At 46.1% G+C, this 27387-nt stretch overlaps 1 long non-coding RNA gene across 1 annotated transcript in view; it reads left to right on the top strand.

Moving 5' to 3' along the window:
- The window catches only part of LOC141152912 (uncharacterized), a 32500-nt gene extending 10539 nt beyond the window's left edge, over window positions 1-21961 (top strand). Inside the window, exon 4 of the long non-coding RNA XR_012247193.1 lies at window positions 21936-21961. This is a non-coding gene — a long non-coding RNA (uncharacterized lncRNA). The remainder of the gene's footprint in view (window positions 1-21935) is intronic.
- The last annotated feature ends 5426 nt before the right edge of the window (window positions 21962-27387 follow it).

The raw sequence follows: 27387 nt of genomic DNA, 5'->3' as shown, positions 1-27387 counted from the left end.
GATGACTGTTGGGAGGATGGAGGAACAGGAAGCCGATAGTAACATTGTGATGACTGTTGGGAGGATGGTGGAACAGGAAGCCGATAGTAACATTATGATGATGGTTGGGGTGATGGGAGAAAAGGAAGCTGATAGTAACATTGTGATGACAGTTGGGGTGATGGGAGAAAAGGAAGCCGATAGTAACATTGTGATGACGGTTGGGGTGATGGGGGAATAGGAAGCCAATAGTAACATTGTGATGACAGTTGAGGTGATGGGAGAAAAGGAAGCTGATAGTAACATTGTGATGACAGTTGGGATGATGGGGGAACAGGAAGCTAATAGTAACATTCTGATAACAGTTGGGGTGATGGGGGAACAGGAAGCCGATAGTAACATTGTGATGATGGTTGGGTTTATGGGGGAACAGGAAGCCAATAGTTACATTGTGATGACAGTTGGTGTGATGGGGGAACAGGAAGCAGATAGTAACATTGTGATGACAGTTGGTGTGATGGGGGAACAGGAAGCAGATAGTAACATTGTTATGATGGTTGAGGGGATGGAGGAACAGGAAGCCGATAGTAACATTGTGATGACGGTTGGGAGGATGGAGGAACAGGAAGCCGATAGTAACATTGTGATGACGGTTGGGGTGATGGGGGAACAGGAAGCCGATAGTAACATTGTGATGATGGTTGAGGGGATGGAGGAACAGGAAGCCGATAGTAACATTCTGATGACTGTTGGGAGGATGGAGGAACAGGAAGCCGATAGTAACATTGTGATGACTGTTGGGAGGATGGAGGAACAGGAAGCCGATAGTAACATTATGATGATGGTTGGGGTGATGGGAGAAAAGGAAGCTGATAGTAACATTGTGATGATGGTTGGGGTGATGGGAGAAAAGGAAGCCCATAGTAACATTGTGATGTCAATTGGGGTGATGAGAGAAAAGGAAGCTGATAGTAACATTGTAATGACGGTTTGGGTGATGGGGGAACAGGAAGCCAATAGTAACATTGTGATGACAGTTGAGGTGATGGGGGAAAAGGAAGACGATAGTAACATTGTGATGACGGTTGGGTTGATGGGGGAACAGGAAGCCGATAGTAACATTGTGATGACAGTTGGTGTGATGGGGGAACAGGAAGCCGATAGTAACATTGTGATGATGGTTGAGGGGATGGAGGAACAGGAAGCCGATAGTAACATTGTGATGACTGTTGGGAGGATGGAGGAAAAGGAAGCCAATAGTAACATTGTGATGATGGTTGAGGGGATGGAGGAACAGGAAGCCGATAGTAACATTGTGATGACTGTTGGGAGGATGGAGGAACAGGAAGCCGATAGTAACATTGTGATGACGGTTGGGGTGATGGGGGAACAGGAAGCCGATAGTAACATTTTGATGATGGTTGAGGGGATGGAGGAACAGGAAGCCGATAGTAACATTGTGATGACTGTTGGGAGGATGGAGGAACAGGAAGCCGATAGTAACATTGTGATGACGGTTGGGGGGATGGAGGAACAGGAAGCCGATAGTAACATTGTGATGATGGTTGAGGGGATGGAGGAACAGGAATCCGATAGTAACATTGTGATGACTGTTGGGAGGATGGAGGAACAGGAAGCCGATAGTAACATTGTGATGACTGTTGGGAGGATGGAGGAACAGGAAGCCGATAGTAACATTATGATGATGGATGGGGTGATGGGAGAAAAGGAAGCTGATAGTAACATTGTGATGACAGTTGGGGTGATGGGAGAAAAGGAAGCCGATAGTAACATTGTGATGACGGTTGGGGTGATGGGAGAAAAGGAAGCTGATAGTAACATTGTGATGACAGTTGGGGTGATGGGAGAAAAGGAAGCCGATAGTAACATTGTGATGACGGTTGGGTTGATGGGGGAACAGGAAGCCAATAGTAACATTGTGATGACAGTTGAGGTGATGGGAGAAAAGGAAGCTGATAGTAACATTGTGATGACGGTTGGGTTGATGGGGGAACAGGAAGCCGATAGTAACATTGTGATGACAGTTGGTGTGATGGGGGAACAGGAAGCCGATAGTAAGATTGTGATGATGATTGAGGGGATGGAGGAACAGGAAGCCTATAGTAACATTGTGATGACTGTTGGGAGGATGGAGGAACAGGAAGTCAATAGTAACCTTGTGATGATGGTTGAGGGGATGGAGGAACAGGAAGCCGATAGTAACATTGTGATGACTGTTGGGAGGATGGAGGAACAGGAAGCCGATAGTAACATTGTGATGACTGTTGGGAGGATGGAGGAACAGGAAGCCGATAGTAACATTATGATGATGATTGGGGTGATGGGAGAAAAGGAAGCTGATAGTAACATTGTGATGACAGTTGGGGTGATGGGAGAAAAGGAAGCCGATAGTAACATTGTGATGACGGTTGGGGTGATGGGGGAATAGGAAGCCAATAGTAACATTGTGATGACAGTTGAGGTGATGGGAGAAAAGGAAGCTGATAGTAACATTGTGATGACAGTTGGGGTGATGGGAGAAAAGGAAGCCGATAGTAACATTGTGATGACGGTTGGGGTGATGGGAGAAAAGGAAGCTGATAGTAACATTGTGATGACAGTGGGGTGATGGGAGAAAAGGAAGCCGATAGTAACATTGTGATGACGGTTGGGGTGATGGGGGAACAGGAAGCCAATAGTAACATTGTGATGACAGTTGGGGTGATGAGAAAAAAGGAAGGTGATAGTAACATTGTGATAATGGTTGGGTTGATGGGGGAACAGGAAGCCGATAGTAACATTGTGATGACAGTTGGCGTGATGGGGGAACAGGAAGCCGATAGTAACATTGTGATGATGATTGAGGGGATGGAGGAACAGGAAGCCGATAGTAACATTGTGATGACTGCTGGGAGGATGGAGGAACAGGAAGCCAATAGTAACCTTGTCATGATGGTTGAGGGGATGGAGGAACAGGAAGCCGATAGTAACATTGTGATGACTGTAGGGAGGATGGAGGAACAGTAAGCCAATAGTAACATTATGATGATGGTTGGGGTGATGGGAGAAAAGGAAGCTGATAGTAACATTGTGATGACAGTTGGGGTGATGGGAGAAAAGGAAGCCGATAGTAACATTGTGATGACGGTTGGTGTGATAAGGGAACAGGAAGCCAATAGTAACATTGTGATGACAGTTGAGGTGATGGGAGAAAAGGAAGCTGATAGTAACATTGTGATGACAGTTGAGGTGATGGGAGAAAAGGAAGCCCATAGTAACATTGTGATGACAGTTGGGGTGATGGGGGAACAGGAAGCCAATAGTAACATTGTGATGACTGTTGGGGTGATGAGAAAAAAGGAAGGTGATAGTAGCATTGTGATAACGGTTGGGTTGATGGGGGAACAGGAAGCCGATAGTAACATTGTGATGATAGTTGGCGTGATGGGGGAACAGGAAGCCGATAGTAACATTGTGATGACAATTGGGGTGATGAGAAAAAAGGAAGCTGATAGTAACATTGTGATGACGGTTGGGATAATGGGGGAACAGGAAGCCAATAGTAACATTGTGATGACAGTTGGGGTGATGAGAAAAAAGGAAGCTGATAGTAACATTGTGATGACGGTTGGGGTGATGGGGGAACAGGAAGCCAATAGTAACATTGTGATGACAGTTGGGATGATGGGGGAACAGGAAGCTAATAGTAACATTCTGATAACAGTTGGGGTGATGGGGGAACAGGAAGCCGATAGTAACATTGTGATGATGGTTGGGTTGATGGGGGAACAGGAAGCCAATAGTTACATTGTGATGACAGTTGGTGTGATGGGGGAACAGGAAGCCGATAGTAACATTGTGATGACAGTTGGTGTGATGGGGGAACAGGAAGCCGATAGTAACATTGTGATGATGGTTGAGGGGATGGAGGAACAGGAAGCCGATAGTAACATTGTGATGACGGTTGGGAGGATGGAGGAACAGGAAGCCGATAGTAACATTGTGATGACAGTTGAGGTGATGGGGGAACAGGAAGCCGATAGTAACATTGTGATGACAATTGGGGTGATGAGAAAAAAGGAAGCTGATAGTAACATTGTGATGACGGTTGGGATAATGGGGGAACAGGAAGCCAATAGTAACATTGTGATGACAGTTGGGGTGATGAGAAAAAAGGAAGCTGATAGTAACATTGTGATGACAGTTGGGGTGATGGGGGAACAGGAAGACAATAGTAACATTGTGATGACAGTTGGGATGATGGGGGAACAGGAAGCTAATAGTAACATTCTGATAACAGTTGGGGTGATGGGGGAACAGGAAGCCGATAGTAACATTGTGATGATGGTTGGGTTGATGGGGGAACAGGAAGCCAATAGTTACATTGTGATGACAGTTGGTGTGATGGGGGAACAGGAAGCCGATAGTAACATTGTGATTACAGTTGGTGTGATGGGGGAACAGGAAGCCGAAAGCCGATAGTAACATTGTGATGATGGTTGAGGGGATGGAGGAACAGGAAGCCGATAGTAACATTGTGATGACGGTTGGGAGGATGGAGGAACCGGAAGCCGATAGTAACATTGTGATGACAGTTGAGGTGATGGGGGAACAGGAAGCCGATAGTAACATTGTGATGACAATTGGGGTGATGAGAAAAAAGGAAGCTGATAGTAACATTGTGATGACGGTTGGGATAATGGGGGAACAGGAAGCCAATAGTAACATTGTGATGACAGTTGGAGTGATGAGAAAAAAGGAAGCTGATAGTAACATTGTGATGACGGTTGGGGTGATGAGAAAAAAGGAAGCCGATAGTAACATTGTGATGATGGTTGGGTTGATGGAGGAACAGGAAGCCGATAGTAACATTATGATGATGGTTGGGGTGATGGGAGAAAAGGAAGCTGATAGTAACATTGTGATGACGGTTGGGGTGATGGGAGAAAAGGAAGCCCATAGTAACATTGTGATGACAATTGGGGTGATGAGAGAAAAGGAAGCTGATAGTAACATTGTAATGACGGTTGGGGTGAAGGGGGAACAGGAAGCCAATAGTAACATTGTGATGACAGTTGAGGTGATGGGGGAAAAGGAAGCCGATAGTAACATTGTGATGACGGTTGGGTTGATGGGGGAACAGGAAGCCGATAGTAACATCGTGATGACAGTTGGTGTGATGGGGGAACAGGAAGCCGATAGTAACATTGTGATGATGGTTGAGGGGATGGAGGAACAGGAAGCCGATAGTAACATTGTGATGACTGTTGGGAGGATGGAGGAACAGGAAGCCAATAGTAACATTGTGATGATGGTTGAGGGGATGGAGGAACAGGAAGCCGATAGTAACATTGTGATGACTGTTGGGAGGATGGAGGAACAGGAAGCCGATAGTAACATTGTGATGACGGTTGGGGGGATGGAGGAACAGGAAGCCGATAGTAACATTGTGATGATGGTTGAGGGGATGGAGGAACAGGAATCCGATAGTAAGATTGTGATGACTGTTGGGAGGATGGAGGAGCAGGAAGCCGATAGTAACATTGTGATGACTGTTGGGAGGATGGAGGAACAGGAAGCCGATAGTAACATTATGATGATGGTTGGGGTGATGGGAGAAAAGGAAGCTGATAGTAACATTGTGATGACAGTTGGGGTGATGAGAAAAAAGGAAGCTGATAGTAACATTGTGATGACGGTTGGGATAATGGGGGAACAGGAAGCCAATAGTAACATTGTGATGACAGTTGGGGTGATGAGAAAAAAGGAAGCTGATAGTAACATTGTGATGACGGTTGGGGTGATGGGGGAACAGGAAGCCAATAGTAACATTGTGATGACAGTTGGGATGATGGGGGAACAGGAAGCTAATAGTAACATTCTGATAACAGTTGGGGTGATGGGGGAACAGGAAGCCGATAGTAACATTGTGATGATGGTTGGGTTGATGGGGGAACAGGAAGCCAATAGTTACATTGTGATGACAGTTGGTGTGATGGGGGAACAGGAAGCCGATAGTAACATTGTGATGACAGTTGGTGTGATGGGGGAACAGGAAGCCGATAGTAACATTGTGATGATGGTTGAGGGGATGGAGGAACAGGAAGCCGATAGTAACATTGTGATGACGGTTGGGAGGATGGAGGAACAGGAAGCCGATAGTAACATTGTGATGACAGTTGAGGTGATGGGGGAACAGGAAGCCGATAGTAACATTGTGATGACAATTGGGGTGATGAGAAAAAAGGAAGCTGATAGTAACATTGTGATGACGGTTGGGATAATGGGGGAACAGGAAGCCAATAGTAACATTGTGATGACAGTTGGGGTGATGAGAAAAAAGGAAGCTGATAGTAACATTGTGATGACGGTTGGGGTGATGGGGGAACAGGAAGAGAATAGTAACATTGTGATGACAGTTGGGATGATGGGGGAACAGGAAGCTAATAGTAACATTCTGATAACAGTTGGGGTGATGGGGGAACAGGAAGCCGATAGTAACATTGTGATGATGGTTGGGTTGATGGGGGAACAGGAAGCCAATAGTTACATTGTGATGACAGTTGGTGTGATGGGGGAACAGGAAGCCGATAGTAACATTGTGATTACAGTTGGTGTGATGGGGGAACAGGAAGCCGATAGTAACATTGTGATGATGGTTGAGGGGATGGAGGAACAGGAAGCCGATAGTAACATTGTGATGACGGTTGGGAGGATGGAGGAACAGGAAGCCGATAGTAACATTGTGATGACAGTTGAGGTGATGGGGGAACAGGAAGCCGATAGTAACATTGTGATGACAATTGGGGTGATGAGAAAAAAGGAAGCTGATAGTAACATTGTGATGACGGTTGGGATAATGGGGGAACAGGAAGCCAATAGTAACATTGTGATGACAGTTGGAGTGATGAGAAAAAAGGAAGCTGATAGTAACATTGTGATGACGGTTGGGGTGATGAGAAAAAAGGAAGCCGATAGTAACATTGTGATGATGGTTGGGTTGATGGCGGAACAGGAAGCCAATAGTTACATTGTGATGACAGTTGGTGTGATGGGGGAACAGGAAGCCGATAGTAACATTGTGATGACAGTTGGTGTGATGGGGGAACAGGAAGCCGATAGTAACATTGTGATGATGGTTGAGGGGATGGAGGAACAGGAAGTCGATAGTAACATTGTGATGACGGTTGGGAGGATGGAGGAACAGGAAGCCGATAGTAACATTGTGCTGACGGTTGGGGTGATGGGGGAACAGGAAGCCGATAGTAACATTGTGATGATGGTTGAGGGGATGGAGGAACAGGAAGCCGATAGTAACATTGTGATGACTGTTGGGAGGATGGAGGAACAGGAAGCCGATAGTAACATTGTGATGACTGTTGGGAGGATGGAGGAACAGGAAGCCGATAGTAACATTATGATGATGGTTGGGGTGATGGGAGAAAAGGAAGCTGATAGTAACATTGTGATGACGGTTGGGGTGATGGGAGAAAAGGAAGCCCATAGTAACATTGTGATGACAATTGGGGTGATGAGAGAAAAGGAAGCTGATAGTAACATTGTAATGACGGTTGGGGTGATGGGGGAACAGGAAGCCAATAGTAACATTGTGATGACAGTTGAGGTGATGGGGGAAAAGGAAGCCGATAGTAACATTGTGATGACGGTTGGGTTGATGGGGGAACAGGAAGCCGATAGTAACATTGTGATGACAGTTGGTGTGATGGGGGAACAGGAAGCCGATAGTAACATTGTGATGATGGTTGAGGGGATGGAGGAACAGGAAGCCGATAGTAACATTGTGATGACTGTTGGGAGGATGGAGGAACAGGAAGCCAATAGTAACATTGTGATGATGGTTGAGGGGATGGAGGAACAGGAAGCCGATAGTAACATTGTGATGACTGTTGGGAGGATGGAGGAACAGGAAGCCGATAGTAACATTGTGATGACGGTTGGGGGGATGGAGGAACAGGAAGCCGATAGTAACATTGTGATGATGGTTGAGGGGATGGAGGAACAGGAATCCGATAGTAACATTGTGATGACTGTTGGGAGGATGGAGGAGCAGGAAGCCGATAGTAACATTGTGATGACTGTTGGGAGGATGGAGGAACAGGAAGCCGATAGTAACATTATGATGATGGTTGGGGTGATGGGAGAAAAGGAAGCTGATAGTAACATTGTGATGACAGTTGGGGTGATGGGAGAAAAGGAAGCCGATAGTAACATTGTGATGACGGTTGGGGTGATGGGGGAACAGGAAGCCAATAGTAACATTGTGATGACAGTTGAGGTGATGGGAGAAAAGGAAGCTGATAGTAACATTGTGATGACAGTTGGGGTGATGGGAGAAAAGGTAGCCGATAGTAACATTGTGATGACGGTTGGGGTGATGGGAGAAAAGGAAGCTGATAGTAACATTGTGATGACAGTTGGGGTGATGAGAAAAAAGGAAGCTGATAGTAACATTGTGATGACGGTTGGGATAATGGGGGAACAGGAAGCCAATAGTAACATTGTGATGACAGTTGGGGTGATGAGAAAAAAGGAAGCTGATAGTAACATTGTGATGACGGTTGGGGTGATGAGAAAAAAGGAAGCTGATGGTAACATTGTGATGGCGGTTGGGGTGATGGGGGAACAGGAAGCCAATAGTAACATTGTGATGACGGTTGGAATGATGGGGGAACAGGAAGCTAATAGTAACATTCTGATAACAGTTGGGGTGATGGGGGAACAGGAAGCCGATAGTAACATTGTGATGATGGTTGGGTTGATGGGGGAACAGGAAGCCAATAGTTACATTGTGATGACAGTTGGTGTGATGGGGGAACAGGAAGCCGATAGTAACATTGTGATGACAGTTGGTGTGATGGGGGAACAGGAAGCCGATAGTAACATTGTGATGATGGTTGAGGGGATGGAGGAACAGGAAGCCGATAGTAACATTGTGATGACGGTTGGGAGGATGGAGGAACAGGAAGCCGATAGTAACATTGTGATGACAGTTGAGGTGATGGGGGAACAGGAAGCCGATAGTAACATTGTGATGACAATTGGGGTGATGAGAAAAAAGGAAGCTGATAGTAACATTGTGATGACGGTTGGGATAATGGGGGAACAGGAAGCCAATAGTAACATTGTGATGACAGTTGGGGTGATGAGAAAAAAGGAAGCTGATAGTAACATTGTGATGACGGTTGGGGTGATGGGGGAACAGGAAGAGAATAGTAACATTGTGATGACAGTTGGGATGATGGGGGAACAGGAAGCTAATAGTAACATTCTGATAACAGTTGGGGTGATGGGGGAACAGGAAGCCGATAGTAACATTGTGATGATGGTTGGGTTGATGGGGGAACAGGAAGCCAATAGTTACATTGTGATGACCGTTGTTGTGATGGGGGAACAGGAAGCCGATAGTAACATTGTGATTACAGTTGGTGTGATGGGGGAACAGGAAGCCGATAGTAACATTGTGATGATGGTTGAGGGGATGGAGGAACAGGAAGCCGATAGTAACATTGTGATGACGGTTGGGAGGATGGAGGAACAGGAAGCCGATAGTAACATTGTGATGACAGTTGAGGTGATGGGGGAACAGGAAGCCGATAGTAACATTGTGATGACAATTGGGGTGATGAGAAAAAAGGAAGCTGATAGTAACATTGTGATGACGGTTGGGATAATGGGGGAACAGGAAGCCAATAGTAACATTGTGATGACAGTTGGAGTGATGAGAAAAAAGGAAGCTGATAGTAACATTGTGATGACGGTTGGGGTGATGAGAAAAAAGGAAGCCGATAGTAACATTGTGATGATGGTTGGGTTGATGGCGGAACAGGAAGCCAATAGTTACATTGTGATGACAGTTGGTGTGATGGGGGAACAGGAAGCCGATAGTAACATTGTGATGACAGTTGGTGTGATGGGGGAACAGGAAGCCGATAGTAACATTGTGATGATGGTTGAGGGGATGGAGGAACAGGAAGCCGATAGTAACATTGTGATGACGGTTGGGAGGATGGAGGAACAGGAAGCCGATAGTAACATTGTGCTGACGGTTGGGGTGATGGGGGAACAGGAAGCCGATAGTAACATTGTGATGATGGTTGAGGGGATGGAGGAACAGGAAGCCGATAGTAACATTGTGATGACTGTTGGGAGGATGGAGGAACAGGAAGCCGATAGTAACATTGTGATGACTGTTGGGAGGATGGAGGAACAGGAAGCCGATAGTAACATTATGATGATGGTTGGGGTGATGGGAGAAAAGGAAGCTGATAGTAACATTGTGATGACGGTTGGGGTGATGGGAGAAAAGGAAGCCCATAGTAACATTGTGATGACAATTGGGGTGATGAGAGAAAAGGAAGCTGATAGTAACATTGTAATGACGGTTGGGGTGATGGGGGAACAGGAAGCCAATAGTAACATTGTGATGACAGTTGAGGTGATGGGGGAAAAGGAAGCCGATAGTAACATTGTGATGACGGTTGGGTTGATGGGGGAACAGGAAGCCGATAGTAACATTGTGATGACAGTTGGTGTGATGGGGGAACAGGAAGCCGATGGTAACATTGTGATGATGGTTGAGGGGATGGAGGAACAGGAAGCCGATAGTAACATTGTGATGACTGTTGGGAGGATGGAGGAACAGGAAGCCAATAGTAACATTGTGATGATGGTTGAGGGGATGGAGGAACAGGAAGCCGATAGTAACATTGTGATGACTGTTGGGAGGATGGAGGAACAGGAAGCCGATAGTAACATTGTGATGACGGTTGGGGGGATGGAGGAACAGGAAGCCGATAGTAACATTGTGATGATGGTTGAGGGGATGGAGGAACAGGAATCCGATAGTAACATTGTGATGACTGTTGGGAGGATGGAGGAGCAGGAAGCCGATAGTAACATTGTGATGACTGTTGGGAGGATGGAGGAACAGGAAGCCGATAGTAACATTATGATGATGGTTGGGGTGATGGGAGAAAAGGAAGCTGATAGTAACATTGTGATGACAGTTGGGGTGATGGGAGAAAAGGAAGCCGATAGTAACATTGTGATGACGGTTGGGGTGATGGGGGAACAGGAAGCCAATAGTAACATTGTGATGACAGTTGAGGTGATGGGAGAAAAGGAAGCTGATAGTAACATTGTGATGACAGTTGGGGTGATGGGAGAAAAGGTAGCCGATAGTAACATTGTGATGACGGTTGGGGTGATGGGAGAAAAGGAAGCTGATAGTAACATTGTGATGACAGTTGGGGTGATGAGAAAAAAGGAAGCTGATAGTAACATTGTGATGACGGTTGGGATAATGGGGGAACAGGAAGCCAATAGTAACATTGTGATGACAGTTGGGGTGATGAGAAAAAAGGAAGCTGATAGTAACATTGTGATGACGGTTGGGGTGATGAGAAAAAAGGAAGCTGATGGTAACATTGTGATGGCGTTTGGGGTGATGGGGGAACAGGAAGCCAATAGTAACATTGTGATGACGGTTGGAATGATGGGGGAACAGGAAGCTAATAGTAACATTCTGATAACAGTTGGGGTGATGGGGGAACAGGAAGCCGATAGTAACATTGTGATGATGGTTGGGTTGATGGGGGAACAGGAAGCCAATAGTTACATTGTGATGACAGTTGGTGTGATGGGGGAACAGGAAGCCGATAGTAACATTGTGATGACAGTTGGTGTGATGGGGGAACAGGAAGCCGATAGTAACATTGTGATGATGGTTGAGGGGATGGAGGAACAGGAAGCCGATAGTAACATTGTGATGACGGTTGGGAGGATGGAGGAACAGGAAGCTGATAGTAACATTGTGATGACAGTTGAGGTGATGGGGGAACAGGAAGCCGATAGTAACATTGTGATGACAATTGGGGTGATGAGAAAGAAAGAAGCTGATAGTAACATTGTGATGACGGTTGGGATAATGGGGGAACAGGAAGCCAATAGTAACATTGTGATGACAGTTGGGGTGATGAGAAAAAAGGAAGCTGATAGTAACATTGTGATGACGGTTGGGGTGATGAGAAAAAAGGAAGCTGATAGTAACATTGTGATGACGGTTGGGGTGATGGGGGAACAGGAAGCCAATAGTAACATTGTGATGACAGTTGGGATGATGGGGGAACAGGAAGCTAATAGTAACATTCTGATAACAGTTGGGGTGATGGGGGAACAGGAAGCCGATAGTAACATTGTGATGATGGTTGGGTTGATGGGGGAACAGGAAGCCAATAGTTACATTGTGATGACAGTTGGTGTGATGGGGGAACAGGAAGCCGATAGTAACATTGTGATGACAGTTGGTGTGATGGGGGAACAGGAAGCCGATAGTAACATTGTTATGATGGTTGAGGGGATGGAGGAACAGGAAGCCGATAGTAACATTGTGATGACGGTTGGGAGGATGGAGGAACAGGAAGCCGATAGTAACATTGTGATGACGGTTGGGGTGATGGGGGAACAGGAAGCCGATAGTAACATTGTGATGATGGTTGAGGGGATGGAGGAACAGGAAGCCGATCGTAACATTCTGATGACTGTTGGGAGGATGGAGGAACAGGAAGCCGATAGTAACATTGTGATGACTGTTGGGAGGATGGAGGAACAGGAAGCCGATAGTAACATTATGATGATGGTTGGGGTAATGAGAGAAAAGGAAGCTGATAGTAACATTGTGATGACGGTTGGGGTGATGGGAGAAAAGGAAGCCCATAGTAACATTGTGATGACAATTGGGGTGATGAGAGAAAAGGAAGCTGATAGTAACATTGTAATGACGGTTGGGGTGATGGGGGAACAGGAAGCCAATAGTAACATTGTGATGACAGTTGAGGTGATGGGGGAAAAGGAAGCAGATAGTAACATTGTGATGACGGTTGGGTTGATGGGGGAACAGGAAGCCGATAGTAACATTGTGATGACAGTTGGTGTGATGGGGGAACAGGAAGCCGATAGTAATATTGTGATGATGGTTGAGGGGATGGAGGAACAGGAAGCCGATAGTAACATTGTGATGACTGTTGGGAGGATGGAGGAACAGGAAGCCAATAGTAACATTGTGATGATGGTTGAGGGGATGGAGGAACAGGAAGCCGATAGTAACATTGTGATGACTGTTGGGAGGATGGAGGAACAGGAAGCCGATAGTAACATTGTGATGACGGTTGGGGTGATGGGGGAACAGGAAGCCGATAGTAACATTGTGATGATGGTTGAGGGGATGGAGGAACAGGAAGCCGATAGTAACATTGTGATGACTGTTGGGAGGATGGAGGAACAGGAAGCCGATAGTAACATTGTGATGACGGTTGGAGGGATGGAGGAACAGGAAGCCGATAGTAACATTGTGATGATGGTTGAGGGGATGGAGGAACAGGAATCCGATAGTAACATTGTGATGACTGTTGGGAGGATGGAGGAACAGGAAGCCGATAGTAACATTGTGATGACTGTTGGAAGGATGGAGGAACAGGAAGCCGATAGTAACATTATGATGATGGTTGGGGTGATGGGAGAAAAGGAAGCTGATAGTAACATTGTGATGACAGTTTGGGTGATGGGAGAAAAGGAAGCCGATAGTAACATTGTGATGACGGGTGGGGTGATGGGGGAACAGGAAGCCAATAGTAACATTGTGATGACAGTTGAGGTGATGGGAGAAAAGGAAGCTGATAGTAACATTGTGATGACAGTTGGGGTGATGGGAGAAAAGGAAGCCGATAGTAACATTGTGATGACGGTTGGGGTGATGGGAGAAAAGGAAGCTGATAGTAACATTGTGATGACAGTTGGGGAGATGGGAGAAAAGGAAGCCGATAGTAACATTGTGATGACGGTTGGGGTGATGGGGGAACAGGAAGCCAATAGTAACATTGTGATGACAGTTGAGGTGATGGGAGAAAAGGAAGCTGATAGTAACATTGTGATGACGGTTGGGTTGATGGGGGAACAGGAAGCCGATAGTAACATTGTGATGACAGTTGGTGTGATGGGGGAACAGGAAGCCAATAGTAAGATTGTGATGATGATTGAGGGGATGGAGGAACAGGAAGCCGATAGTAACATTGTGATGACTGTTGGGAGGATGGAGGAACAGGAAGTCAATAGTAACCTTGTGATGATGGTTGAGGGGATGGAGGAACAGGAAGCCGATAGTAACATTGTGATGACTGTTGGGAGGATGGAGGAACAGGAAGCCGATAGTAACATTGTGATGACGGTTGGGGTGATGGGGGAACAGGAAGCCGATAGTAACATTGTGATGATGGTTGAGGGGATGGAGGAACAGGAAGCCGATAGTAACATTGTGATGACTGTTGGGAGGATGGAGGAACAGGAAGCCGATAGTAACATTGTGATGACGGTTGGGGGGATGGAGGAACAGGAAGCCGATAGTAACACTGTGATGATGGTTGAGGGGATGGAGGAACAGGAAGCTGATAGTAACATTGTGATGACTGTTGGGAGGATGGAGGAACAGGAAGCCGATAGTAACATTGTGATGACTGTTGGGAGGATGGTGGAACAGGAAGCCGATAGTAACATTATGATGATGGTTGGGGTGATGGGAGAAAAGGAAGCTGATAGTAACATTGTGATGACAGTTGGGGTGATGTGAGAAAAGGAAGCCGATAGTAACATTGTGATGACGGTTGGGGTGATGGGGGAATAGGAAGCCAATAGTAACATTGTGATGACAGTTGAGGTGATGGGAGAAAAGGAAGCTGATAGTAACATTGTGATGACAGTTGGGATGATGGGGGAACAGGAAGCTAATAGTAACATTCTGATAACAGTTGGGGTGATGGGGGAACAGGAAGCCGATAGTAACATTGTGATGATGGTTGGGTTGATGGGGGAACAGGAAGCCAATAGTTACATTGTGATGACAGTTGGTGTGATGGGGGAACAGGAAGCCGATAGTAACATTGTTATGATGGTTGAGGGGATGGAGGAACAGGAAGCCGATAGTAACATTGTGATGACGGTTGGGAGGATGGAGGAACAGGAAGCCGATAGAAACATTGTGATGACGGTTGGGGTGATGGGGGAACAGGAAGCCGATAGTAACATTGTGATGATGGTTGAGGGGATGGAGGAACAGGAAGCCGATAGTAACATTCTGATGACTGTTGGGAGGATGGAGGAACAGGAAGCCGATACTAACATTGTGATGATGGTTGAGGGGATGGAGGAACAGGAAGCCGATAGTAACATTGTGATGACTGTTGGGAGGATGGAGGAACAGGAAGCCGATAGTAACAATGTGATGACTGTTAGGAAGATGGAGGAACAGGAAGCCGATAGTAACATTGTGATGACAGTTGGGGGGATGGAGGAACAGGAAGCCTATAGTAACATTGTGATGACGGTTGGGGTGATGGAGGAACAGGAAGCCTATAGTAACATTGTGATGATGGTTGGGGTGATGGGAGAAAAGGAAGCTGATAGTAACATTGTGATGACAGTTGGGGTGATGGGAGAAAAGGAAGCCGATAGTAACATTGTGATGACGGTTGGGGTGATGGGGGAACAGGAAGCCGATAGTAACATTGTGATGACAATTGGGGTGATGAGTGAAACAGAAGCTGATAGTAACATTGTGATGACGGTTGGGGTGATGGGGGAACAGGAAGCCAATAGTAACATTGTGATGACAGTTGAGGTGATGGGAGAAAAGGAAGCTGATAGTAACATTGTGATGACGGTTATGTTGATGGGGGAACAGGAAGCCGATAGTAACATTGTGATGACAGTTGGTGTGATGATGGAACAGGACGCCGATAGTAACATTGTGATGATGGTTGAGGGGATGGAGGAACAGGAAGCCGATCGTAACATTGTGATGACTGTTGGGAGGATGGAGGAACAGGAAGCCGATAGTAACATTGTGATGATGGTTGAGGGGATGGAGGAACATGAAGCCGATATTAACATTGTGATGACTGTTGGGAGGATGGAGGAACAGGAAGCCTATAGTAACATTGTGATGACAGTTGGGGTGATGGGAGAAAAGGAAGCCGATAGTAACATTGTGATGACGGTTGGGGTGATGGGGGAACAGGAAGCCGATAGTAACATTGTGATGACAATTGGGGTGATGAGTGAAACGGAAGCTGATAGTAACATTGTGATGACGGTTGGGGTGATGGGGGAACAGGAAGCCAATAGTAACATTGTGATGACAGTTGAGGTGATGGGAGAAAAGGAAGCTGATAGTAACATTGTGATGACGGTTGGGTTGATGGGGGAACAGGAAGCCGATAGTAACATTGTGATGACAGTTGGTGTGATGGGGGAACAGGAAGCCGATAGTAACATTGTGATGAAGGTTGAGGGGATGGAGGAACAGGAAGCCGATAGTAACATTGTGATGACGGTTGGGGTGATGGGGGAACAGGAAGCCGATAGTAACATTGTGATGATGGTTGAGGGGATGGAGGAACAGGAAGCCGATAGTAACATTGTGATGACTGTTGGGAGGATGGAGGAACAGGAAGCTGATAGTAACAATGTGATGACTGTTGGGAGGATGGAGGAACAGGAAGCCGATAGTAACATTGTGATGACGGTTGGGGGGATGGAGGAACAAGAAGCCGATAGTAACATTGCGATGACGGTTGGGGTGATGGGGGAACAGGAAGCCGATAGTAACATTGTGATGATGGTTGAGGGGATGGAGGAACAGGAAGCCGATAGTAACATTGTGATGACTGTTGGGAGGATGGAGGAACAGGAAGCCGATAGTAACAATGTGATGACTGTTGGGAGGATGGAGGAACAGGAAGCCGATAGTAACATTGTGATGACGGTTGGGGGATGGAGGAACAAGAAGCCGATAGTAACATTGCGATGACGGTTTGGATGATGGGGGAACAGGAAGCCGATAGTAGCATTGTGATGACAGTTGGGGTGATGGGGTAACAGGAAGCCGATAGTAACATTGTGATGACGGTTGGGATGATGGAGGAACAGGAAGCCGATAGTAACATTGTGATGACGGTTGGGGTGATGGGGGAACAGAGACAACACTCCTCAGGACTAACGGCCGTGTGGTCTGCTGCTATGGATGCAACCCCCCTGCAAGCCAGTCGTGACCATATAGCCGAAACCCGAATGCCTTATGAGATCTAGTATTGTGTAAGGAAGTCTCTGTACCACCACATTGTAAAGGAAGGGCTCATTCCCATGTACAGTACAGACCAAAAGTTTGGACACACCTTCTCATTTAAAGATTTTTCTGTATTTTCATGACTTTGAAAATTATACATTCACACTGAAGGCATCACAACTATGAATTAACACATGTGGAATTATATACTTAACGAAAAAGTGTGAAACAACTGAAAATATGTCTTATATTCTAGGTTCTTCAAAGTAGCCACCTTTTGCTTTGATGACTGCTTTGCACACTCTTGGCATTCTTTTGATGAGCTTCAAGAGGTAGTAACCGGAAAGGGTTTTCACTTCACAGGTGTGCCCTGTCAGGTTTAATAAGTGGTATTTCTTGCCTTATAAATGGGGTTGGGACCATCAGTTGTGTTGTGCAGAAGTCAGGTGGATACACAGCTGATAGTCCTACTGAATAGACTGTTAGAATTTGTATTATGGCAAGAAAAAAGCAGCTAAGTAAAGGAAAACGAGTGACCATCATTACTTTAAGAAATGAAGGTCAGTCAGTCCGAAAAATTGGGCAAACTTTGAAAGTGTCCCCAAGTGCAGTTGCAAAAACCATCAAGCGCTACAAAGAAACAGGCTCACATGAGGACCGCCCCAGGAAAGGAAGACCAAGAGTCACCTCTGCTTCTGAGGATAAGTTTATCCGAGTCACCAGCCTCAGAAATCGCAGGTTAACAGCAGCTCAGATTAGAGACCAGGTCAATGCCAAACAGAGTTCTAGCTGCAGACACATCTCTTCAACAACTGTTAAGAGGAGACTTTGTGCAGCAGGCCTTCATGGTAAAATAGCTGCTAGGAAACCACTGCTAAGTACAGGCAACAAGCAGAAGAGACTTGTTTGGGCTAAAGAACACAAGGAATGTGTGGCGCCCTGCTACGCACTGGGTGCATGGATGGACTTCTCCACAAGAGGCCCTCACGCATTCACACACCTCCACCCTACCACCTCAGACCACCAGAGGGAGCCGGTCAGGGATATATATATAGGGAGGGTGGAGCCAGGCAGCTCAGTGAATAGTCTGACACAGAGAGGGACAGAGCTCAGAGTTGAGCAGAGAGCGTGCTGACGCTCAGAGAGCAGCGAAGAGGCAGCGCGCTGGCTGCTGTGCTTAGGTGAGCCAAGGCCTACAGCACGTGTGAAGGCCTAGTGAGGGCCCCGAGTGTGGCCGAAGGCGAGAGGAGAAGGAAGAAGTACTGAGGGGGCAGAGGAGCATACCAGGCTCACCCCGAGATATACAGTACAGACCAAAAGTTTGGACACACCTTCCCATTTAAAGATTTTTCTGTATTTTCATGACTTTGAAAATTGTACATTCACAGTGAAGGCATCAAAACTATGAATTAACACATGTGGAATTATATACTTAACAAAAAAAGTGTGAAACAACTGAAAATATGTCTTATATTCTAGGTTCTTCAAAGTAGCCACCTTTTGCTTTGATGACTGCTTTGCACACTCTTGGCATTCTCTTGATGAGCTTCAAGAGGTAGTCACCGGAAATGGTTTTCACTTCACAGGCGTGCCCTGTCAGGTTTAGTAAGTGGGATTTCTTGCCTTATAAATGGGGTTGGGACCATCAGTTGTGTTGTGCAGAAGTCAGATGGATACACAGCTAATAGTCCTACTGAATAGACTGTTAGAATTTGTATTATGGCAAGAAAAAAGCAGCTAAGTAAAGAAAAACGAGTGGCCATCATTACTTTAAGAAATGAAGGTCAGTCAGTGCGAAAAATTGGGAAAACTTTGAAAGTGTCCCCAAGTGCAGTTGCAAAAACCATCAAGCGCTACAAAGAAACTGGCTCACATGAGGACCGCCCCAGGAAAGGAAGACCAAGAGTCACCTCTGCTTCTGAGGATAAGTTTATCCGAGTCACCAGCCTTAGAAATCGCAGGTTAACAGCAGCTCAGATTAGAGACCAGGTCAATGCCACACAGTTCTAGCAGCAGACACATCTCTACAACAACTGTTAAGAGGAGACTTTGTGCAGCAGGCCTTCATGGTAGAATAGCTGCTAGGAAACCACTGCTAAGGACAGGAAAGAAGCAGAAGAGACTTGTTTGGGCTAAAGAACACAAAGAATGGGCATTAGACCAGTGGAAATCTATGCTTTGGTCTGATGAGTCTAAATTTGAGATCTTTGGTTCCAACCACCGTGTCTTTGTGCGACGCAGAAAAGGTGAACGGATGGACTCTACATGCCTGGTTCCCACCGTGAAGCATGGAGGAGGAGGTGTGATGGTGTGGGGGTGCTTTGCTGGTGACACTGTTGGGGATTTATTCAAAATTGAAGGCATAATGAACTAGCATGGCTACCACAGCATCTTGCAGCGGCAAGCTATTCCATCTGGTTTGCGTTTAGTTGGACCATCATTTATTTTTCAACAGGACAATGACCCCAAACACACCTCTAGGCTGTGTAAGGGCTATTTGACCAAGAAGGAGAGTGATGGGGTGCTACGCCAGATGACCTGGCCTCCACAGTCACCAGACCTGAACCCAATCGAGATGGTTTGGGGTGAGCTGGACCGCAGAGTGAAGGCAAAAGGGCCAACAAGTGCTAAGCATCTCTGGGAACTCCTTCAAGAATGTTGGAAGACCATTTCCGGTGACTACTTCTTGAAGCTCATCAAGAGAATGCCAAGAGTATGCAAAGCAGTCATCAAAGCAAAAGGTGGCTACTTTGAAGAACCTAGAATATAAGACATATTTTCAGTTGTTTTACACTTTTTTGTTACGTATATAATTCCACACGTGTTAATTCATAGTTTTGATGCCTTCAGTGTGAATGTACAATTTTCATAGTCATGAAAATACAGAAAAATCTTTAAATGAGAAAGTGTGTCCAAACTTTTGGTCTGTACTGTATACCGGACACTGGGTCGCGCCTACAGGGACTCTTTACACCCAGTAGGAATCACCGGAACCCCTGGAGGACTACAGGTCCCAGGTTCACCAAATGCTGATTGCAGTACCAGGGCTAGGAGTCACGGAGGCCCCAGCGTCCAGGGAGAGTGATCTTCAAAGAGAAGGCCCTACCACCAGGTCAGCAGGTGCAAAGAGAGACAGTAACCAAGCTAGGCCTAGCTCCAGGCAAGTCAGAAGCTTAGCGAGTAAAGCCACGGATCAGGAGGCCCTATACCCGCTCACTGGGGAGAGTCCAAAAGTGTGCCCTTCGCCCGGAGTACCCTGGACCGTGCTTGCAGCATCACCAGTAAAGGTACTGAAGCTTACCTCCGTGTGAGTGTCCGTCTTTCCTCCGGGACCGTCCTGCCGCCTCTCCCCTGCACCACCATCCATTACAACCCACACCGCCTTACACTGCCCTGGAGCCAGCTCTACCTGTGGAGAGCCACACCACCCCTGCTGCCGTAACACCAGCTCCAGAGGACAGCTCCGCAGCGGTGGCACCCTTTAGCCGCAATCCACAGGTGGCGTCATGAACTTTCCAAATCCCCTATAAATTTCCCCCTTTTTTACTGACCGCCCTGGGTCACGGACCGGGCCAGCCACCGTCATATTCCCCATACCAGCAGACACAGAGGCCTGGCTGCTGAGTACCCCACGGCCCAGGGGGCGCGTCAAATGGACATTAGACCAGTGGAAATCTGTGCTTTGATCTGATGAGTCCAAATTTGAGATCTTTGGTTCCAACCACCGTGTCTTTGTGCGATGCAGAAAAGGTGAACGTATGGACTCTACATGCCTGGTTCCCACTGTGAAGCATGGAGGAGGAGGTGTGATGGTGTGGGGGTGCTTTGCTGGTGACACTGTTGGGGATTTATTCAAAATTGAAGGCATACTGAGCCAGCATGGCTACCACAGCATCTTTCAGCGGCATGTTATTCCATCCGGTTTGCGTTTAGTTGGACCATCATTTATTTTTCAACAGGACAATGACCCCAAACACACCTCCAGGCTGTGTAAGGGCTATTTGACCAAGAGGGAGAGTGATGGGGTGCTACGCCAGATGACCTGGCCTCCACAGTCACCAGACCTGAACCCAATCGAGATGGTTTGGGGTGAGCTGGACCGCAGAGTGAAGGCAAAAGGGCCAACAAGTGCTAAGCATCTCTGGGAACTCCTTCAAGATTGTTGGAAGACCATTTCCGGTGACTACCTCTTGAAGCTCATCAAGAGAATGCCAAGAGTGTGCAAAGCAGTCATCAAAGCAAAAGGTGGCTACTTTGAAGAACCTAGAATATAAGACATATTTTCAGTTGTTTCACACTTTTTTGTTAAGTATATAATTCCACATGTGTTAATTCATAGTTTTGATGCCTTCAGTGTAAATGTACAATTTTCATAGTCATGAAAATACAGAAAAATCTTTAAATGAGAAGGTGTGTCCAAACTTTTGGTCTGTACTGTATGTTTATGTACCAGGTGTGCTGTCAGCTTTTATCACTGGCCCTTATATTCTATGGAGCTGGTAACATGTCAGCTTTGGGGCGAATTGTGGATCACACTCACCCATTGACTGACTACTAGGAAAGACTTGGGAAATTTCCATCAGCTTTTTTTTCCATACAATAGAAAGGGATGACATACTGATAGTCAAAATGGATGAACAGACTGAAAAAAAAAGATGAAAATTGAAAGCAGTGCACTAATGATAATTAGTTGGTTTAGTTTTGTGCAGATGAGAAAAAAATTAATGTCAATACGGCCTAAAAATAAGTCGTCCGCTGCAACCGAGGGACTTTTATTAAATACTTCAACAAATCTAATTGTAAATTGTTGTTTGTTTTTCAGCTGCAAATGGAAATCCCAGGTAAGAGTCTTTCTTCTCATTGTACAGTGGTGTACACTGCTCTATGTAGTGTGACAGAGTCACTAGCAGATTACTGGAGAGAGAGATGTGTAGCACTGATATTGATAGCTGCAGTGATTGTGCATAGTGAAAAGTTTCCAGCACACGAGTAGGTTAAACCACCATCTTAGTCCTAGGGTGATTAAAGCACCTGTAGAAAGGGAGGAACTAGGTGGATAGAAAACCCAGCCTTGCAGAGCATTTAGTGTGTGGTGGGCTGGAGGTGAGATCTCTGAGCTGTTTGTGGCATACATGCTGGAAATATGGAGATTGCAGGTCTCATGATGTGAATTCCTTTGCTAAAGGACATGGACGCTGAACTTTAAGCCAGGTGGGCTAAACAGCACTATTGTAAGGACTTGTTGTTTTATGTTTTACCTTCTGCTGGACAAAAGTTGAATTTACGTTTTCTGGTGATGTGATTTATGAGGACTGCAATAAATCAGCCGTACTTTAAACAGCAATAGTTCCTGTGACTGCCTCCTTAAGAAGCCGAGTGAATCAACCTACTACAATTGGTGTTAGAAGTGCAGGCAAGATCCCCAGGAAGCAAGTGTGAGGGCTGTGGACAGACTGGTGAAGGCGGCTATGAGCATTGAACAGCGTTCAGACAAAATGGAGGAGATGATCAAGCACCTGGTCCAAAGCCAACACCAGCGACACCAGCAACACCTGCAACAGCTGCAGCAGCATCGGGAGCAGCAACAGGAGACAAGTAAGCTGCTTATGGAACAGCTCCAACAGCAGCAGCAGTGCCAGCAGCAGAGTCGACAACAGCAGCAGATTGATTTACTCACAGAGGCGGTTCGTGGCAATGCAGAGGCTCTGACTCTAGTGTCAGCTGATGATTTCTCTGTCCAGAAGGCGGTGAGGAGAGCCTTGCAGAAATTGACCCCGGGTGATGACACAGAGGCCTTTTAAACCATTTTTGAAAGGATTGCCGATAGAGAGAAACTCCCGCCAGAGCAGTGGGGGAAGTCCTGGCGCCATACTTAACGGGGAAGCCACAAAAGGCCTTCTATGATTTGGCTTTACAGGATGCCAAAGAATATGAAAAATTTAAAACAGAAAGTTTGGCGCGCTTGGGGGTGACAATATCTGTCAGGGTACAACAGGTCCATCGCTGGGCATATCACCGTGACAAACCCCCTCGCCCCCAAATGTTTGATCTGCTGCACCTCATCCAAAAGTGGTTGCAACCAGAGCCCTCGACCCCAGCGCAGATGGTGGAGCGAGTTGTAATGGACCGCTTTGTGCACTCTCTTCCAAGCCCGATGCAGACCTGGGTTGCTCAGGGAGATCCCCAGAACGCCGATGACTTAGTTGAACTGGTCGACAGGTATCAGGGTGTTGAAGGGTCTGTTGGGAGACAACCCATTCCATACTTGAGGGCGGAAGTTAAAAAAGAGATGGCGCGTCCAAAATCCATGGGTGTGACAGAGGTCATGCCAAGACCCTCATCGGGGGATGTAATTTTCTGGAGATGTCACGGTCCAGGTCATATAGCAGCCCATTGTCCCCTGTCCACTGAGTTCATTTGAACTATAGCATGGAACGCCAAAGTTTCTTCTATGCATATCCATCTTGCAATGTCAATTGTCCAACCAGCAAGGGGCCGCAAGCTTGTCCTGTAACAGTGAATGGCCGGCAAATGACTGGACTACTGGACTCGGGAGGTTTGGTGACCCTTGTGAGGGACACACTCCCCCTCCTTTTGATCCCTGTGAAGAAGGTTGGCGTCCGATGCATTCACAGGGATGCTAAAGACTATCCGGTGCCCAAAGTGGTCATTGAGACTGCCCGAGGTACTGAGTCCCATGAGGTCGGCGTGGTCCCGGATTTGTTGCATCCAATCATCATAGGCCCGGGACTTTGTGTTGTTTTGGGACTTGTGGGGGAGGGGCAGAGACCTGGATTACTCGGGTAAGAAACGGGTTGGCCCTAAAAAAAAGTCTCACCAACTCCAGTCTGATTGATTTCCATTCTGTGTAATGCAAACTCAAGAGAAAGTAGTATTCCCTGAGGCAGACATTCCTGAGATAGGGGTGACCAGACAAAAATTGGGGCTCACCCTACATAGAGACCTTTCACTAAAAGAAGCGTTCAATAAGGTAACTGTCATAAACAGCATAGCTTAAGAGTCAGGGGCGGACACCAGGTTTCCCTATTTATGTTGAGGGGGGACTTATTGTACCGAGTTACAAAGGTGAGGGAGGAGATAGTGGAGCAATTATTGGTGCCAGCACTCTATAGACAAAGGGTGTTGGACAGATCCCATTCACATGTTTTGGGTGGCCATCTGGGGGTGGACAAAACTCAACAAAGGGTCATGCAGAGGTACTATTGGCCCAGATGTCATCGTGAAATCCTAAAATATTGCAAGTCCTGTTCACCTGCCAGTTAACCGCAACCACCTCTCTATTCCAAAATCCTCTCATGCAGCTATCCGTCAAAGCAGGGCAACAGAGAAACCAAGTTGAAACGCCATGTGGGCTGGACAGACCAGAAGGTGACATTATTGGCATCTCTGTGGCAGAAACACTGTCACCAGCCTAGAAACAACAGTGTTGGGAACTTCTTCAGCAGAACCGGGACCTGTTTTCGGAGCTACCAAAACGTACGCAGGTTGGTGAACGGGGAATCCTGATGGTGCCACATGTGCAGGTGAACCAGAGGTCGTATAGAACTCCCTAAGACCGCCGCAAGGTGATTTGGAAGGAAGGAGCTAAAATTTACGCGTATCCGATACCCCGCAACGATGAACTCAGATCGAAGCTAGGTTCAGCCAGATACATCACCTCCCTGGACCTGACGAAGGGTTGCTGGCAAATCTTCTATCAAAGTGCCAAGAAGAAGACGACCTCATTTTCACCTGATGGTGGTTTCAAGTATACCAGAAGCCCATTGGGCCTGCAAAGAGACCCAGCTACCTTCCGGAGGGCCATAGACCGGATCTTAGCCCCTCACAAAAAGTATGCCACAGCTTGCCTCGATGATATTATGGTATTCAGCCCGGATTGGGGAAGTCATCTGCAGAAGGTCCCGGCCATGCTGGATGCGCTGAGGAAAGTGGGGTTTACCATAAACCCAAAGAAGAGTACCATCGGGAAAAAGAAGGAAAAATGTAATCTTTCATGTGAATACAGGCCTGGGAAGCTGCATAGTAACGCAAATGCCAGTTTAGACTCCCCTGTTTGGTGACTGAAGGTGCCAAAACCAACGGCTTTGGGCAGAGCGGAGGAATATGTGACAGAGTCACTAGCAGGTTACTGGAGAGAGAGATGTGTAGCACTGATATTGATAGCTGCAGTGATTGTGCATAGTGAAAAGTTTCCAGCACACGAGTAGGTTAAACCACCATCTTAGTCCTAGGGTGATTAAAGCACCTGTAGAAAGGGAGGAACTGGGTGGATAGAAAAAAAAAACATTGCATAGCATTTAGTGTGTGGTGGGCTGGAGGTGAGATCTCTGAGCTGTTTGTAGCAGAAATACTGGAAATATGGAGATTGCAGGTCTCTTCATGTGAATTCCTTGGCTAAAGGACATGGACGCTGAACTTTAAGCCAGGTGGGCTAAACAGCACTATTGTATGGACTTGTTTTATGTTTTACCTACTGCTGCTGTATTTACGTTTTCTGGTGATGTGATTTATGAGGACTGCAATAAATCAGCCGTACGTTAAACAGAAATAATTCCTGTGACTGCCTCTTTAAGAAGCCGAGTGAGTCAACCTACTCTTGCTCCTGCACAACTCATTCCCCTCTTCCACTCCTGTGTCCTGACATAGCGGCTCCTCCTTCTCCCGTCATATACTTTTGCAGTGATTCATGATTTGTGCAGTAGAAAATTGACCTCCTGTTTCTACATAGAGCTTAGAAGGACTCAGTCAGTTTTCAATCACGTGATGTCTTAGACCTAATGGAAGACAGAAAAATTAACAGGGTAGAAAGGCAAAATGAGCAATTGTAAGTACACAGTGATATATAATATGATATAAATTAAGAGGATAAACACTTTGATGGGAAGAGTGCTTCTTTAATGAGCTAAATGGCTACCAGGAGAAAACACACAAGCCACTATTGTAGTATAGTTTCTTTAGAAAGAAATGACATGTGATTTCTGTAGGGATCTGTATACAGAGCTCATCTGTCAGTTTTCCAAGTGAACAGCACTGAGCAGCCTGCAGTGTATTATAATGTATGGAGGCTGCAGACGACAAAATCCCAAACAACTGCAATAATGCCATTTTTTGCCATCAATGTTTGCAATATTCACTTTCTGGTATATAGTTAGAAAATCACCAGTAAAGTAAATTAATTATGTCTGGAATAAACAATCAATCATCTATTGTAAATTTAAAAAAGGGAAATAATATAGACAAGATGGACCACAAGGTCTTTTTCTGCTAATAATCTTCTTAGATCTCTATGTATCCCCATACAGAAAAGCCTTCTATTGGCATCTGCTGAGCGACAGAACTTTAGCATTTAGGCCTTGCTCTCACTGCCGTATACACCGGACAAGTGCCATCTGAATTTTTATCACATAGCACTCGGACCAATGTTATTCTAAGGAGCAGTGCTGGTGACCGATTCTGTCAGTGAAAAAAAAAAAAAATATCGGTTAGTGAAAAGAATCACAGCAGGCTGCAATTCACTCTGAAATCAGATGCCACTCACCCATTCAAGTCTATGGGTGCATGGAAAACATCAGACTGCACTTGGATGACAGTTGAGTGCAGTCTGATTTCTGCAGACTCACACAATAGAAAAAATTGAGAAATTTTGTTCTCCATCTTCTCCTCACAGTGAGCTCCTATTCTCTCATCCGAGAACGTCAGATCACACTATGCTGACATTCAGATCAGAGTTTAATCAGAGTGTCATTAGCATAATCAGCCCGATTCTCTCGGATGAGAGAATCTATGGTCGTGTGATCCTGGCATTAAAGGGAATCTATCACCAGTTTTTGACTACCCCATCTAGAAGCAACAATTCCAGCAATGTGTCAATTGCTGGGCTGCTTGCTACAGGTTTAATACAATCACTGTTTTCTCTGCTGCAGATCTAGCAGTGCTCTGAATGCTGAGCCCTGTATAACCTGCCCACATCACTGATTTACAGAAAGCTGCTAATCAATGGTGGGAATGGAATTATACAGAACAGAAGGCCTAAATGACAAGTAACAACTAGTCCTCTAGTGATAATTTCCTGCTGAGAAAACACTGATTTTATTAAACCTACAGCAAGCAACCCAGTAAGTGACATTGCTGGAATCAGGGTCTCTGACCCTATATCAGGCTGCTCCCATATTAAATAGCAAAATACTTGCTGTCAGATTCCCTTTAACAGTGGAAGATAGTAAATGTAAAACTGTTGTCAAAGAAAGGACCTA

This window comes from Phyllobates terribilis, unplaced genomic scaffold (assembly GCF_046119375.1).
Source record: "Phyllobates terribilis strain yellow unplaced genomic scaffold, ASM4611937v1 Scaffold_7__3_contigs__length_470593459, whole genome shotgun sequence".
NCBI classification, from domain to species: Eukaryota; Metazoa; Chordata; class Amphibia; order Anura; family Dendrobatidae; genus Phyllobates; species Phyllobates terribilis.
The sequence above is the reverse complement of the archived record's forward strand: the minus strand, read 5'-3'. Positions and strand labels throughout refer to the sequence as shown.